The sequence below is a fragment of the Cavia porcellus genome, unplaced genomic scaffold (genome assembly GCF_034190915.1).
Source record: "Cavia porcellus strain 051 isolate PalLab524CR breed Dunkin Hartley unplaced genomic scaffold, mCavPor4.1 scaffold_15, whole genome shotgun sequence".
Classification (NCBI taxonomy): domain Eukaryota; kingdom Metazoa; phylum Chordata; class Mammalia; order Rodentia; family Caviidae; genus Cavia; species Cavia porcellus.
The window spans coordinates 35,609,792-35,625,448 of NW_026947498.1; the positions used below are offsets into that span (position 1 = coordinate 35,609,792).

Below are 15,657 nucleotides of genomic sequence, written 5' to 3' on the forward strand. Positions count from 1 at the left end.
TGTGTACTTTGTCAAACTTTTTATTTAGTTATATAACACCTGAAATACATAATAGAATTCATGTCACCATCTTAAAGTATTACACCATAAATATACTTTGTAATATTTAAGTGACATCAAAGAATAACATGAAGAAAGTGTTTCTCAAAACAAGGCCCAAAAGCCCAAAGGAATTCTAATGTGGCTCAGTAGGAAACATTTTAAACAAATGCCCCATGTCAGTATTCTACATTCTGAATTCCCAATGGCAAAGAACAGCTCTTAAAAGCAAGATCAGAAACATATTTCTGCCATGTCAGAATTTTCTATAAGTTTTGTTGTGCATACTCATTTTTGTTTCTAAGCAAGTTTCATGCATTAACAGAAACACATGTATCTTGCCGATAAACATATAAATCCATATAAACATTTTTTGATGTTTTCCTTACTTTGAAATTAGTTATTTGAAGAAATATATGACTCAAAGCTTTGGAAAAGTTACATTTCTAATGAAATGAGGCATCCAAATAAAGATAGAAAGAGAACTAAAAAATGCCTGTGCATGTTAAGTCATCCTTAATTTAAAACTGGATAGCTTAGCTAGAATTAAACTTCAGTAAGATTGTGCCACTGTGACTTATTTAGACAATGATGGTTACTTTTCAAGTCATTTGCACAGAGATGGCACTGAAACAGATCATGCTGAATCTGGTAACTGTGTAAATAATGAATTACTAACTACAAATTGTAATAAAAATAATTTGAAGTATATAGTACAGTTCATTTCAGGGACAGATTTGTTCAAATTATTTTTATTACAGTTCATAATTAGCAATTTGTCATTTAAAGAGTTGCCAGATACAGCATTGCTGTTTTAGTGCAAAGCACTTGAAAAGTAACCATCATGGTCTAAGTAACTTACAATAAGTTACAGTAAGGCACAGTCTTACTGAAGTTTAATTCTAGGTAAGCTATCTAGTTTTATATTTAGGATGACTTACCATGTTGAGGCATTTACTAAGTTATATCTTTCTATCTTTGGATGCCTCATTTCATTAAAAATGTAACTTTTCCAATGCTTGGAGTCACATGTTATCTTTCCTTCAAATAACCAAATTTGAAAGTAAGGAAAACATCAAAAGAAAATGTTTATATGGATTCATTTGTTCATTTGCAAGGTGTATGTGTTTTTGTTAATGCATGAAACATGCTTTAAAACAAAAATCAGTCTACACAATGTAAACTCACAGAACTCTGACATGGCAGAAATATATTTCTGATCTTGCTTTTAAGAGCTGCTCTTGGCCACTGGGCATTCAGAATGTAGAATACTCACATAGGGCATTTGTTTAAAGTGTTTCCAACTGAGCCCACATTATAATTCCTTTGGGCCTTATTTTGAGAAACTCTTTCGTGTTATTCTTATGATGTGCACTTAAATATTAGAAAGTATATTTATGATATAAGCAGAAATTTACAACCTTATGAATGATTCTGAACAAATTTTAAATGGATGACTTTGGTAGATATCTTCCTTGTTTTCCCCAGTAAAACCTTATCAATTTTATAGTAATAATACACAAATGATCAGCATTTTTTGATGAGGTTTTAACCTTTATTCAGGGTTATATGTGGTTTTTAAAAATGTTTACTAACATTTACTATGTGTACTTTATGCAGAATTGCATTATAAATATATAGATCCTATATAAATAGGAACTCTATTCTGTCTCTTGCAATCTTTCATTGTAATGCCAGTTCTTATACAAAATTTCTCTCAAAGTATTTACTGGGAGAATAAGACACTTCACAGTCAGAATAGCTGGTCTTTTAATATTATAGGACATAATTTATTTTAGATAAGTCTGTGGTAAAATCATTTTACACATATGCAGCCTGAATTAAATTTCAAGAACCTTGTTCAGTGACACTACAGTTACTTTATACATTTGTTTTGTCATGCAGCATGCAGCCGTGGTCATCAAAATATAACCTGTATTTGTGTACCTTTTTCTCATGTTAAAAACCTTTAATTATAACCTTTAATTAAGACATGTAATGCACAACACATCCGTGAGAAGATTTTGCAGCCGTATTATAAAACTGCCGTGGAGATCCTACTGCATTTTCACTAGTCTCAATCTAGAGTAAACCTAAAGTGAAATCTGCCAGCTCCAAACCGGGACTCATGGTAATTTACAACTGCTCTCGGCCTCACTCTTCACTCACTGAAGGTCTGCTGTATCGGTCTGCTTTAAGTCGTGAATAACGAAAGTGTGGATGCAATAACAACTGGATGTGTTTGTATCTAGTATGAGTCTTAATTAAATACATTATATGTTGCAATAGACATGCTTAATTAACTTATGTCAAACATTTTCTGAATTTTTGTGCCTGCAATTTTTGTTGCTTTTGTGTGAGCCATCATGGTTCTTAACTGCCATCTTTTTTATTTTTTGGCCACATCTGCCCACTAAATCTTCAATTAACACTTGATTTAATGGAAACTCTGAAGCCCAGCCCCCAAGGGTTGTAACATGGGTGAAAAATTCATGGGATAAAGTCACTGACAGCTGTGTTTCCAATGCCCTGTGAGCAGGCTATGTGGATGAGATGTGCTCCTTTAAGAAGAGAGCTCTGCTGCTGGACATGAGAGGCTGGGGCCAATGTTTCCATAGAAATGCGGTTCAAATCATTCAGGCCACAATTTGGAGTTTGGAGAACTATGACAGTGTTCTAGAAAAAGGTGACAAGACTGTATTTGAACAAATATAGATTTTTGTATGTGAAAAAATAAGAACACCTTTGAAAATAAGTCCTATTGCATCTTTTGGAGCAAAATTTAATGTAAGAGCTGGTCTTATTTTCAGGGAAATATGGTATGAAATGACCCAAGACAGCTTGTGCAGGGCATATGAATGAGTACCCTCTACAGTGGTCAAGTGAATGTGCAGGCCCGTTAGCATCTGCTTTCTGCCACCTTCTCTCTTCCAGTGGTAACAATTGATGTCTGACAGTTTCCTGTGGGAGCAGCTGTTCAGGTGCAGTAACTCAGCTGCCCGTGGTGACCCTGTTGGGTGAGCTAGAGTTTGACTCTTTAGTCTCCCAAAGACCACCAGCCTGGTGCTACTAGAAGGTGGTGGAGCCCTCAGGAGTTGGGATCTAGTGAAAGGTCTCCAGTCCCTGGGCAGAATCCCCTGAAGGGGACAGCAGGTCCTCACACCTTTCTTCTCTTCCCAGCCATGATGTGAGCAGCTTGGTTCTGCTATGTGTCCTCCCACCGCAGCCCACAATGTTGCTGCCAGCAGCCTATGCCAGTGGGCCAACACGTCACAGAGAGAGTAGAACTTCTAGAACTGAGCCACAATAAACCTTTGCTCTTTATAAATTGATTATCTCAGGTATTTGTTACAGCAGTGGAAAGCTGAGTGCCAGAGAGGAGCTGTTATACACTATATTTCAGAGGGAAATTAGAGAAACAGAGATGTCAGGAGACTGAACCTAATCAAATGCCTTCACTTAGAAGCACAACAGGTGCTCAGTGATGAGGCCTGACTGTGACTTCTGACTCCAGTGTGCCTTTTGCCCAGACCCAGGTGTTTTGTTTTGCTTACTATATGCAGAATTTTAAAAAATGATTTTCAGGTATAGGTGCTCCATATTTATCATTTCATGTATTTCTCAGATTACTTTTATGAAGTAATTTCTTTTTTACGTATGAGTCTGAGGGCTAAAGAGTTCATTTACTTTGCTAAATCTCCCCTGGCCATTTATTTTGCTAATGTCAGATGTCAGCTCTGTTCCCAGCAAAGTTTAAAGTCTGCACTCCGTACTGTAAAAATTCTCATCCAGATCATGGTTACCCAATTAGGAGAGGGGGCTCATTCTTAGAAGAGCACAAAATCAGCTGGGCATGATGCTCCATGCCTACCATCCCAGCACTCTGGGAAGTGGATCAGGATGATCACAACTTGGAGTCCAGCCTGGGCAACTTAGTGACTTGCCAAGATGCTATCACAAAGTTCAAGATAAAAAGTGTCTAAAATGTAGCTCAGTGCAAAGCCCTGGGCTCAATCCAAGTATTCAGGGAAAGGAATAGCAAAAGAAAGCTAAAGAATCAGTAGAGCTTGTAAGGCAAGCTAAAAGATATATAGAACTGACCATATTCTTGGGCTAAGTGTGGGACCTCTGTATTTATTTTTTTACTCATTCACCACTTGGCCATTAACCCTAATGGGTTAATTTTATAGGTCAACTGGGTCATGAGATTCCCAGATATGGTTAAGCATTGTCTCTGGATGTATCTGGGAAGGTGTATGTAGAGGAGATTAGCTTTCAAATTGGCAGAGCAAAGAAAACTGATTGACCAGTGTAGTGGGTACCATCAACTGAGAGCCTACACAGAAGCCAAAGGTAAAGGAAAGTGGAATTAACTTCAAAAGAAGGCTGAATCTAGGTAGCATTTCAATCTGGCAGGCAAAGATAATTCAGTCTCCCTTTGCCTACTAGTTATTTGGAGCGGCTGCCTAAAGTTTCTCCTACCCACAGCACTGCCAGTTTCTAGGTTTTCCATCTGGACAGAAGCAACAACACGGGCTCTCCAGCTTCCACACCTCTGAGCCACACCAGCAGCAGATAGGAACTCTCAGTTGCCATAATTACATGATTTAGTATCTAATGATAAATTTCTTCCTATATGTCAGCAGGCAAATGTATATACATATACAATCTATACGCATTCACAGAGGTATTCATAGAAACCTATTCATACAGATAGAGACAAAGAAGATATGTATCTTCTGTACAGAAATATATTAAAGCCTTGTCTGCCATGGCCAATGAGAGTGTTATATTTGATCTAATCATAACTTCAACTCAAGGTGATCCTCCTGCCTCAGTTTCCCAAGTGTTGGGATTGCAGACATGTGCTACAATGCCTAGAGGTTGTTACATTTAAAGAGAGCCAACACTTACCAAATCTGCCATTCCTAAACTGAAGAGTAAGCTCAATTGGTTAGAAAGAAGGACCAAAATGGAGGAAGAAAACTTATACAATGGAATAAAAAAAGTCTGGGTTACTTAAAAGCAACATTTGATGCTAAAGAGTAATCAGGCCAAACACTCAAAACTCTGTGGAAAACTTATTCTCAATCTAGAGTATTCTATCCAGCCAAATTATTAATTTTGAGCTCACAGAATAAAAAATAAATAAGAGCTATGAAATGCTCTAGTAATAAATGGAGTACATTAGGCAGACTTTTGAATGTTGCCATGTCCCCACCCATCAAGCTATTGTAATAAAAAGCAGGAAATACCCAGTTACAAACTGAAACATTTGTGACCCCGGGTTTGCAGACTGTAACTGGACTAAGTGGACCATGAAACTTGGCCCACAATTGAAACAACGAAAACTCACTTATTCAAATCTCATATGTAAATCCTGTACATTTTTAATATCGTTTACTGCTTTAGTATAAATCAAAGTAATTTAAGGTAAAAATCCAAGTGCCCTTTTTGTTCCATGTGGAACTCAGGTAAGCCCTACAAACTGGCCTAGGTCAAGGGGCCTCCAAATATTTACCTGCATTTTTCAGAAAGATTGAGAACGTATCTCACCAAAATGAAGGACTTAACTAAGAAGTAGAAAGAAATAAGATTCAGGAAACAGGAAATCTAAGAGGAGAGAAACTGAGGAAATCAGCAGGTGGCATTTATGTACCAGCCCTACAGATTACTCCAGGTCTGAGCAAATGAGCAGAGCTGTGGGAAAGCAGGTTTCCAAGAAGCTGAGGCAGAACTGTTTGATCATTTAACATACTGGGACATGTGGAAGTATGACGGCCTGATCATTAGCAGTTATCAGATGGTCCTGGAAAGCTTAGAGGAAGTTTTCACATATAATGTGAAATGCCTTATATGTGAAATAATAAATTGTAAGCTTGGACAATTAACCAAAAGAAAAAGAAACAAAAGAATGGGGTGAACAAGAAAGTTGAGTCTGAGCGTTGTACAAGTGAACGATCTTAATATTCAGTAAATAGATGTCACCTGAAATTGGCATATATATATATACAAGAGAGACATTTATGTTAATACAGAAACTTACTGTTGAAGAGCAACGGAGTGGCAAAAGAGCAAAAGACTACTGTTTGTCCACATAAGTACTTCATTTTTAAAGAAGCTTATTTTAATGAATGAGTGTTCATTTCACAGAGTTTGACCATGACAATTCCATATAGTCATACATCAATTTTGATTTTATCCACTCTTTTCTATAATTTGTCACATGAACACTTTTAAATAATTTAATAATTTCTTTAGTCTACAATGTTATTGTCTTAGTCCACTTTCTCCTTGTTCAGACAAAATACTCATCACCCACAACATAAAGAAGTGATATAGAGGAATGAAGCTCCCAACTTATTATATGTCCAGCATGAGTTCATGTTCTCTAAAATTGAAGAATGCATTTTAAGAACAATGGAATTTAAAAGCAGAATATATTTATTGAAAGAAAAGAAGCTTCTGTCAGAGAGAGAAAAGAAGGGGTCCCAAGTGGGTTGCCAAGGACTCTGTCTTTTCTAGGGACTTTTATAGGGTAAAATCATGAGGTGAGTTGGGTCCAAGGTGGGGAAAAATGAGAACTCACAAAGTGGGCATAAGGTGGGACAGAACTGTGTTCAACCAATAATATAATTGCTCAGGTAAAATTGATTAAATCAGGAACAAATGGAGGAACAGCAGTGACCCTTCCTGTAAGGGTTAGCATGCTGACTCCTGACTTCCTCAGGGTGATAAAGAATCCTTTGGACTCTCAATCCTTAGGGTGTGGTTGTATTTGCTTCCCCTTTTGTCTTGAGATCTGGCCCACAGCAGGAGGTGTTTGTCTTTCCAAGGCTGCAAGATATCTGAACTTCTGCACTGGCTCCTTTGAAGGATCAGCTCAGTCTGACTGCCCTAATATTTCTAACGAGCTCAACTACCGCGTAACACTAGGACCTACAAATTACTTCCACCCCAACACAGGACTCTCCATCTCTAGTTCTCATGCCTTGAATGTTCTTTCCTTAACATTCCTATTTCTATGTGCCTTTGCTCAGATACATCCAGTTCTTCCTGCCCCATACCGTCCTTTCAAATCTTCATGTAAATATAACCTTTGCAGTAAAACTTCATGAACGTCATTTTTTTTCTTTCTCTCAATATACAAAATTGCCTGCTTTCTTTTCCTCCTCCATCGCTTCCTCTTAAAACAGCACTATATAACAAAGAAATTTCATCTCTCTTTCTCTACCTCTCTCTCCCTCCCTCTCATACTGAGAACTGAACGTAGGACTTTGTGTGTGCTAAGCAAGTGCTCTACTGATAAGCTACAACCCCTGTCCTCTGATCTCGCTTTTACCCTTCTCTCTCACTGTCTTGAGGAGCATGATTTCAGCTTTTGTTCACTGGTATAATTCTAGGGCTTCGTAGGGTCGCTAGTGCCTGTTATGTGTTTGATGAATATATGTTGAATTAATACTTAAGGGAGAAGCTTCGTCTCTCGTTGCAGCTACTTACAGATCCCCGAGCTCAGTTTGTGTTTGTGTTTTTGTGCCTCTTCCTCACCACTTCCACGCCTGAACGTACTTTTGCCTCTTCCTACCTCTTTTATGGATCAAAATGTCACTTGTGTTTAACCTTTTTTCTCAAGTGCCACCTGCTGGCTGCTGTTGTCTTTCTTTGGTTCTCACCCTGGGGTTTGCCAGCTTTTGGAGAAATAACCTCATTCCCTTCCTTTCTCTCATGGTCCATAATTTATCATCAACACCTTACATTCAACTATCAAAAGATCTCCAGAACCTGCTCTGTCGTCCCCATTTCCACAAATCCTATCTTATCTAGGCTCTGTTCTCTGTCATCTCACTATTTAATAGCATAACATAAGGATTCATTTTGCAGACCTTTGCTCATAGCAGTTCTGTTCCACACTGACACAGACATTTTTATATCATGATTCAGATTATGTTATTCCTCTGTGCAAACCCTTTTGTGAATTGCCATCTGAGGATAACCAAAGCCCCTCATGTCGCCTAGGAGGACCTATGTAATCGTGTACTGAACACCTTCCTGATGCACTGTGTCATTATTGCCACCCAGACGCTCAGCTTTAGGCACAGCAACCTCCTTCCTATGCCTGAGTAACATGGCCCACAGCACTTTGGCTTTCTGTCCTCCGAACCTGGAGCACTGTGTCTGCAGATGTCCTCCTGACCTAGTTTCTCATTTCATTCAAGTGTCCTCAGAAATGAAAACTTAACCCCTCTTACTCTGTGTGAAACATTGTCATCACTTTTATCAGCCTCTATCCTCCTCTCTGGGTTTTATATTTGTTTTCTTTATAATGAGTATCGCTATCTCCTCTAGTGCGTGCGTGTGTGTGTGTGTGTGTGTGTGTGTGTGTGTGTGTGTGTGTGTATTTTGCTAGAACATAAGCTCCATGAAAACAGTAGTGGCTTTATTATTTTTCCCCATGGAGTTGGTGATCTCCAGGGCATAGTAGAATATCTGACCCATGATAAAATTTTGAATGAATGAATGACTGTAACATTGGATTTTTATTCTTATATGTAATTTTCTTTCTTATACTATACATTTTCAAAAGCTATGGTTTCTGCCTCTTCATAATAATGTACTGCCAGAAAACTATATGCCTCATAAATTTAAGTGCTTAATACACATTTGTTTTATGTAAATATCAGATGACAATTTAAGTACCTATTAACTATCAGTAAGTTTTAAATTATTTACTAAACAACTAGGCAATCTATAAAATGTTTAATATCATTATTTCCATTTTAGACCTAATATAACTGAAGTTTATCATACTGTCTAGTAGAAGAAAAAAACAGAAAAATATTTATATTATTTTTATTGAATTAGAAAATGTGTCCATTGACACATATAAATCTTTATATAATTTTATTTTAAAAAGCACAATAGCCCAAAGACGTGAACTAAATGTCTGATAAATTATAAAAACATAAGCCTGGAAACATGAAATATTATTATCAAAACTTTTAATAGACTTTAGAGGATCAAATTTATTATAGGTAGAAAATAATAGACTGATTTATAATGAAAATGGAAAACAGCTAACTATCAGGCTTTTGTAATTATTGAACATCAAAACAGTAGAACAAACTGACCTTTTTGAGAAATATTAGTGATCATTAATATATTTTAAGAAAATCTAAGGGGCTAGGAATTTAGCTCAGCGGCATAAGCGCCTGCCTTGCAAGCAGGCAGTCGTGAGTTCGATCCCTGGTACTGATAAAAATGAAAAAGACAAAACAAAAAAAAAAAAAAGAAAATCTAGAAACATAAAAAAGTAGAGAATAGAGAAAGTTTGAATTAAAAATGTATCCTTATTATATATTTTAAAAAACAGTATATTCCAAAGACATTTTTGTTTAACCCAGATTTAGCAGGATAACAAAATTTGTTTACTGCTTGCCATGTATTCCACGTTGTTATAACCACTTTCAATGGAAAATCTACTTTGTTCACATGACTATATAGCATTTATAATTAGTTTTTCCATTTTGTCAATGTGTAAATTTAATAGTATATTAAATGTTTCAATTATTGAGTAGCACAGCTGTGTTTCAAACTAAGGATTTGCCTACCTTTAAAGCTTAAACCCTTCAATGTATCATACTTAATATCCACTGGGTAACAGGTTTTAATGTTTCTCTAAAGCATGGTTTTTATCCTTCAGGGAAAAATAGCAGCAAAAAAGTCCCTGTAGCTTTAAAATTGGTGCTCTACCTCTCAGACAAATGCTCTTAAGAACTGCACTTACTTGGTTAAAGTATATACTTGCTATCTGAATATCTGTAAAAGTAGCATGTGTCCCATGGTGAAATGATTTAATTTCATTTTTGTCACTGTGAGTGCTCCACAGGTATATTGTAAATTGCTATGAATTACTGTGGCTGTGACCCATTATCATAGCAGGAAATTACATGAATCTCACAGCCGATATGAAATGTACTGCTGTCACTGCTATGCATTAATTTCTAAGTAGTTGGCCATTTGTAATAATTCTATAAATGTCCATCTGAGCACAGTTTTCAGTGTAGACAAGTTAACCCAATGTGCATAACATTTTCTCTCATTTTCAGACAGCTATACTGAATTCTAAGACTACTTTGTTATTAAACAATTTTTACTTGAGCATTTTCCCAAGAATTAGAAACATTGTAGTCACATTATTCTGTTCCCCAATATATAAGAGAAATTTCTTCTAAAAAAAGTGAAGCCAGTTGGTATACATGAACAGTAAGACAGAATGAGAAGATCCCTGATGAATGCAGGCAATGATATTTTTCCTTCCTTTTATGCAATAAATAATTTATTATATACTGCTTTAATCATACTCCTTTACCTTGTTGAAGTTATCTACAGGTAATGCTAAGCTTGATGGTTAGTTTCAAAATGATTAATATTGAAAATCTTGACATTAGAAATATAAATATTTCATTCTTTAAAATTCAAACCACTCTATTGGAAATTATACTTTTCTTGCCATTCTTTTGTCATTGACATGGCATTGACGTCAATAAAAAATAAAATCATTTAATTAAAACACATTTAATTGAAAAATTGTTACTATTGAATTTATGTATGAATCCCTGAGAGCAACTTTTACATCTTGGTATCTTAAATCTTTCCAATTCCTCTGGCTACTAATGCTTTGGATTTTTTTTTCCATTCCCATTCTGCATATTCCTTTTCTTTATATTACAAAATTTTTTCATGATTAATGCCAAAAATCTTTATCATAAACTCATTGGCTTATATTTTCCAGGAACTTATCTCAGTCTTCCCTCAAAAACAAAACTTGGCATGGATCTTGCAGTCCTTAGTTAGGGTCACTTTCTAAGGCATGTCTCTCCAAAGTAGTGATACTTAAGTTCAGGGTCATATATAATTGAAATTAATCTGTATTTTTAATGCTATGTATGCTTAGTTTTGATATAACATAGCCTTTTTATTTTACCAAATTTCTATGAGCACTTATTTTGTTAGAGGCACAGATGTTTGGAAAGGAAAACTGATCCTAACCAAACACCATGTAAAAGAAAAAGAACAATGAATTAAAAAAATGAATGCACATCTTATATCAAATAGTAGTGGCTAATACTGGTATCGGTATGCTTCTTAAGATGACATGCCCATTTCTTTCATTACTACAGTGTTAATACAAAACTCGGCAAATAAACATTAATAAATAAGTATAAACTGAATGTTCTTGAAGGAAAGTTTAATCTGTATATTATTTCACAGTCATTAAAAGTACACTTATTTGCATACATATATTTGTACTTTTTGTGTGTTTATGTTATATACTTCAGTATGAATAAGAATCTTTCCAAAATATTTTAATAGTCAAAAAATTCCAATATAAGAAACTGTTACTCCATATATATTCATGTATATTTAATATATATATATATTAAATATTTCTATAATCTTTTAGGAAAATTGAGTGCATGTTCATTCAGTACAAGTCATTTTTAATACTCTCGTTTGAATGTTTTTAATGAGATGTCTCAAGGTCTGCTCTTTTTTCTTCAGTACAGGATATTGAACATTAAAAGGGTTTGAGACATTCTACCCTTTCTTTGCTTCTCTGGTAATGATTTTCTGAAACCTTCCATCACACAACAGCCCTTCCTTGACCCACAGCCTCTCACAGCATCTCAAGTTGAAATATCAACTACCATGTGTGATAATTACACACCCTTTTACATCAACTTCTGGTTGACAAAAATCGCATTTAGTCTTTTTTTATTATCCACAGTTTCTAACCTAAAATATTTCCACATAAATATTTAACACATGCATGCAGAGTTGAATAAGACTGGTATTCCTGACGTATTTTAAAAATCACAAGACACCACAGATGAATCAAGGTGAGGAATTATCAAAAAGTATGGCAAATTATAAACAGAGTATTATGTCTAACATCAATTCTCTTTAATTCATACAAAAATATAATCTTGAAAGTAGCTCCCCCCATACAGACTGTTAATGTTTTTGTGATGCCTGCTTTTCATTTACCAATAGTTAGAAGTAGAATTTTACAATTTGATTTATTTGGTTTGTTACAGTACTGCATTACAGTGTTTTGTAGGTGGTAGACATCATGACTGGGCCTTGGTAAATCTAAAGTAAAAAGTGAGAGGATGAGGTCTGAGGCAAAGTCATGCTTCAGAGACATGAGAAATCTTTCAGATAAATTCTATGAGGACACTGAAGTCATGCATCCTAATGTTGGAATTCCCATCAGATAAAGTAGAGTTTGGCAGTTAAAAACTCAGTTCACAAAGGGATAAGTATCATTGGCCTGTAGAAAAGGATTTTAAATCACCTCTCCAACTAAATCAAAACAGAGCAAAAAAAAAAAAATAAGTTTACACAATGACCCATGAAACATTATCTGAAACAGCCTCTGGTTAAGAGTTATTCAAGAATGAGCATCACTGAAATAGAATTAGACATACTGCAGTAGAAGTAAAGAGTCATAGTGACAGCCTTTATATCTTAGCATAATATCGTCTAGTCCCATGTAGGAAGAGAACAGCTAAGAAGGAAACACAGCAGAAACAGAAGATCCAAGGCAAGGGTGTTAGGGAACCCAAGGATCCACGCCCCGGCGGCCCAAACTTCCTGGATGCACTACATCTTTATAAGCCTGCATTCTGTTACACTGCAGAAATGTCCACAGCCTTCCTCATGTTTCTGAAAACTTAAAGAAAGAGTTTATATTATTCTAGTTTTAATTGCTGATCTTACATTCGAAAAATCTTTGTTGTCTTTTTCATTAACAATCAATCTGGTTCTTACACTTATTTGTTGTTTTTTTGACTCTTTTCAGCATACTTTACCTCAACTATGCTATTGTCCTCCTTATAAGTAATAAGTCAGTTCTAATGCCATCATTAAACTTCTACAGATGCTTAGAGATCAAGGATGAATTAAAGAATACATACTCAGCATCATTGCTAAAATCACTGGCCATGCTATCCCAGACATGTCCTTTATGAATATTTGTGTCCTGAGACTGTGGCCCACATTTTGTCATTTATTCTATTTTCCAACATCAAAATCCACCTTCTCTCTTACTGGCCCAGATGTAGACCTCTTATTTGACAATCATACGTACCACAGATGTAGACCTCTTATTTGACAATCATACGTACCAAATAACAAATTCTATAATTTTATTTCTCATTTGTCTCAACTGTTTTAAATGACTCAATATTTTTGCACTGTACATTTATAATTACATTTACAATAAAATGAGTGTGTGTATGTGTTTGTATTTTTGAGACTAAAATGTGATAAAACTATGAATAAATAGAAATTCAGTGCTTTTTATAGCTATATCTGTGATCGTAACAGGAAATGTGAGGTTATACATCTTCACTCATAAAATGCATCTTCATGGCAAATGATCAAATATTTCTACAGTGAACACTGAATATTTACAATAAATATAGCTGTATATAGGAGGAAAAACATAAGAATAAATTATAGGAGTGGGGAAGGAAATAATATAAATAATATCACAGATATTTAGTGGAGATTAATCATCAATATTCAATAAAGTATAGAACTGCTTATTTCTTGAAATATGAAGTTTTTACTATAAATATAAGTATAGTAGTGATTTTATTTTCTTTTTAAGCTATCTGAAAAATTTTAAAACACTGTCTCTTCTCATCTTACTAACATTTCCCAAAGACCCCTGGCTATGCACTAACTGTACTTCAGCTTCTTCCTATTTATAAAATTTGACATTTTTTGCCCTTATATTCTATCAGAAACTAGTTACACATGTTACCTATGAAAAGAAGTAATGTCAACAATAAAATAGCTCCTTAACTATACTGAGATATTTCATTCAGAATTATAGATATTAAACACATTATCAAAATGTATGCTTCTTTCAAAAAATAAATTTATCCAAAGTGATAGGGAACTGTACTTCTCTAGAAAATATAAATAATGAATTTTCTTTGCTCCATACTCTTCTTTTCATGAAATTCACTGGGATTGTGCTGTTGGGAATAAATTTCAGGATGAATTCTCCACGGAAAGTTTGGAAACATGGGTTCTCTACAATTGTAATACTCAGGAATAACAACAGCAAGAATACTCAGCTCTAAACTCTGCAATCTACTAATAAGAGCTACTAACTCAGAAGCGATGATTTTAGGAAGTTCAAGCTTTAGAAAGTATTTCAAGGTTTTCCTACATCTATCTTCTACCAAAGATAATAACTGGCAGAGGTTTTTTAAGGTCTATGATAATGAGGAGAACAAAGGTGTCAACTGGTAATTTCTATATTATCATCAATGTTAAATGTCACCTATTTACTTTTTCCAAGTCTACCTTGAGACTATTATTATTACAATAAAACATCCCTAATAATCTGAGTGTTACTCACTAGTGCTAAGAATAGGAAGATATGGTAAATCTGAGTATTCTTGAAATCACTACATCTCTAAATAATGCTTATTGTTTTGCTGCTATCAAAAATGCTCACTTAAGGATTTTATTTCTATTGTCTCTTGTACCAGGGAAATGCTGGAGTTAGAGACTTGCTATTTTTTACAAGTGGTTGGAGATGGTAAGCCACCATCAATTACAGGCAATTTGGACTTCATTACAAATTAATGAAGTGATAATTGCTCTGCAGAACCATTTATGTGCAAAGCATCCTGTGTCATTTGCCTTACTTTCTTGTTTATACTTCTGCATTCAAAGACCTGTTATAGCTTGCTTAACTTACACTACAACAAGAGCTCCATGATTAAAATAATATTTTACATCAAATTATGAAAACCCCACACACCACATGCTGTTTTATGTCTAGGAAAACAATATTAATAGTAAAATGAATTTGCAAATGATTTGTGAAGTGTAAACTCATCCATTCTTATCAGAAATCTTGACTTTAAAAATGTTAAAGGCAAACAACTTATTTTCAAATAACATTGTCAGGTTCAAAGTAATCATACCGTCCAGGGCTTTTCCTAGCTTTATACTTGATGATGTCACTATAGAGCCAATATAAAGATATGAGTTATGACTGAAATGTATGATAAATGCTTAAATTTAAAACTATTATTTTGATCAGAAAAATACCACCAATAATCACCCTCAAAGTACTGCTCTTTGTTTTAGACACTTTGTCCTATTGGTTTTGCCACTTTCTGAAGCAGTTTCTGGAAGTCTTCTTTCATGACTGTCTTCATCACATATGATCAAAAATGCAGTGAATGCTGCTACTACATGCCATCTAGGTGAAAGTCAGACTTGTAAAGCTTGGTGGTGTGCTTCCCCTGGCATCATGTGACTTTGGGATTTTTCCCAAGGTCATACTTTCTAATAGAGATGACACCACATAATAAAGACTTTATACCATGGTGTACCAATTCTTCACTTTTTTCTTTATGTTGTATTGAACTTTCATCTCAATTTTGCTTTAAATGTGGCTTTGCTAATACCAGTACAGACGCTTCAGTGTTAAGTTCTTAGAATCAAGACTCTCCTTTTACATTTTTCTTCTGAAAAGCTTCCTATACATCTATAGACTAAATATTCACAAATAGTACATAGGTA

General features: G+C 34.9%; 1 protein-coding gene across 2 annotated transcripts in view; it reads left to right on the top strand.

Moving 5' to 3' along the window:
- Positions 1–15,657, top strand: part of Epha3 (EPH receptor A3) — a 368,574-nt gene that overhangs the window by 91,976 nt on the left and 260,941 nt on the right. The gene's annotated exons all lie outside the window — the stretch shown is intronic.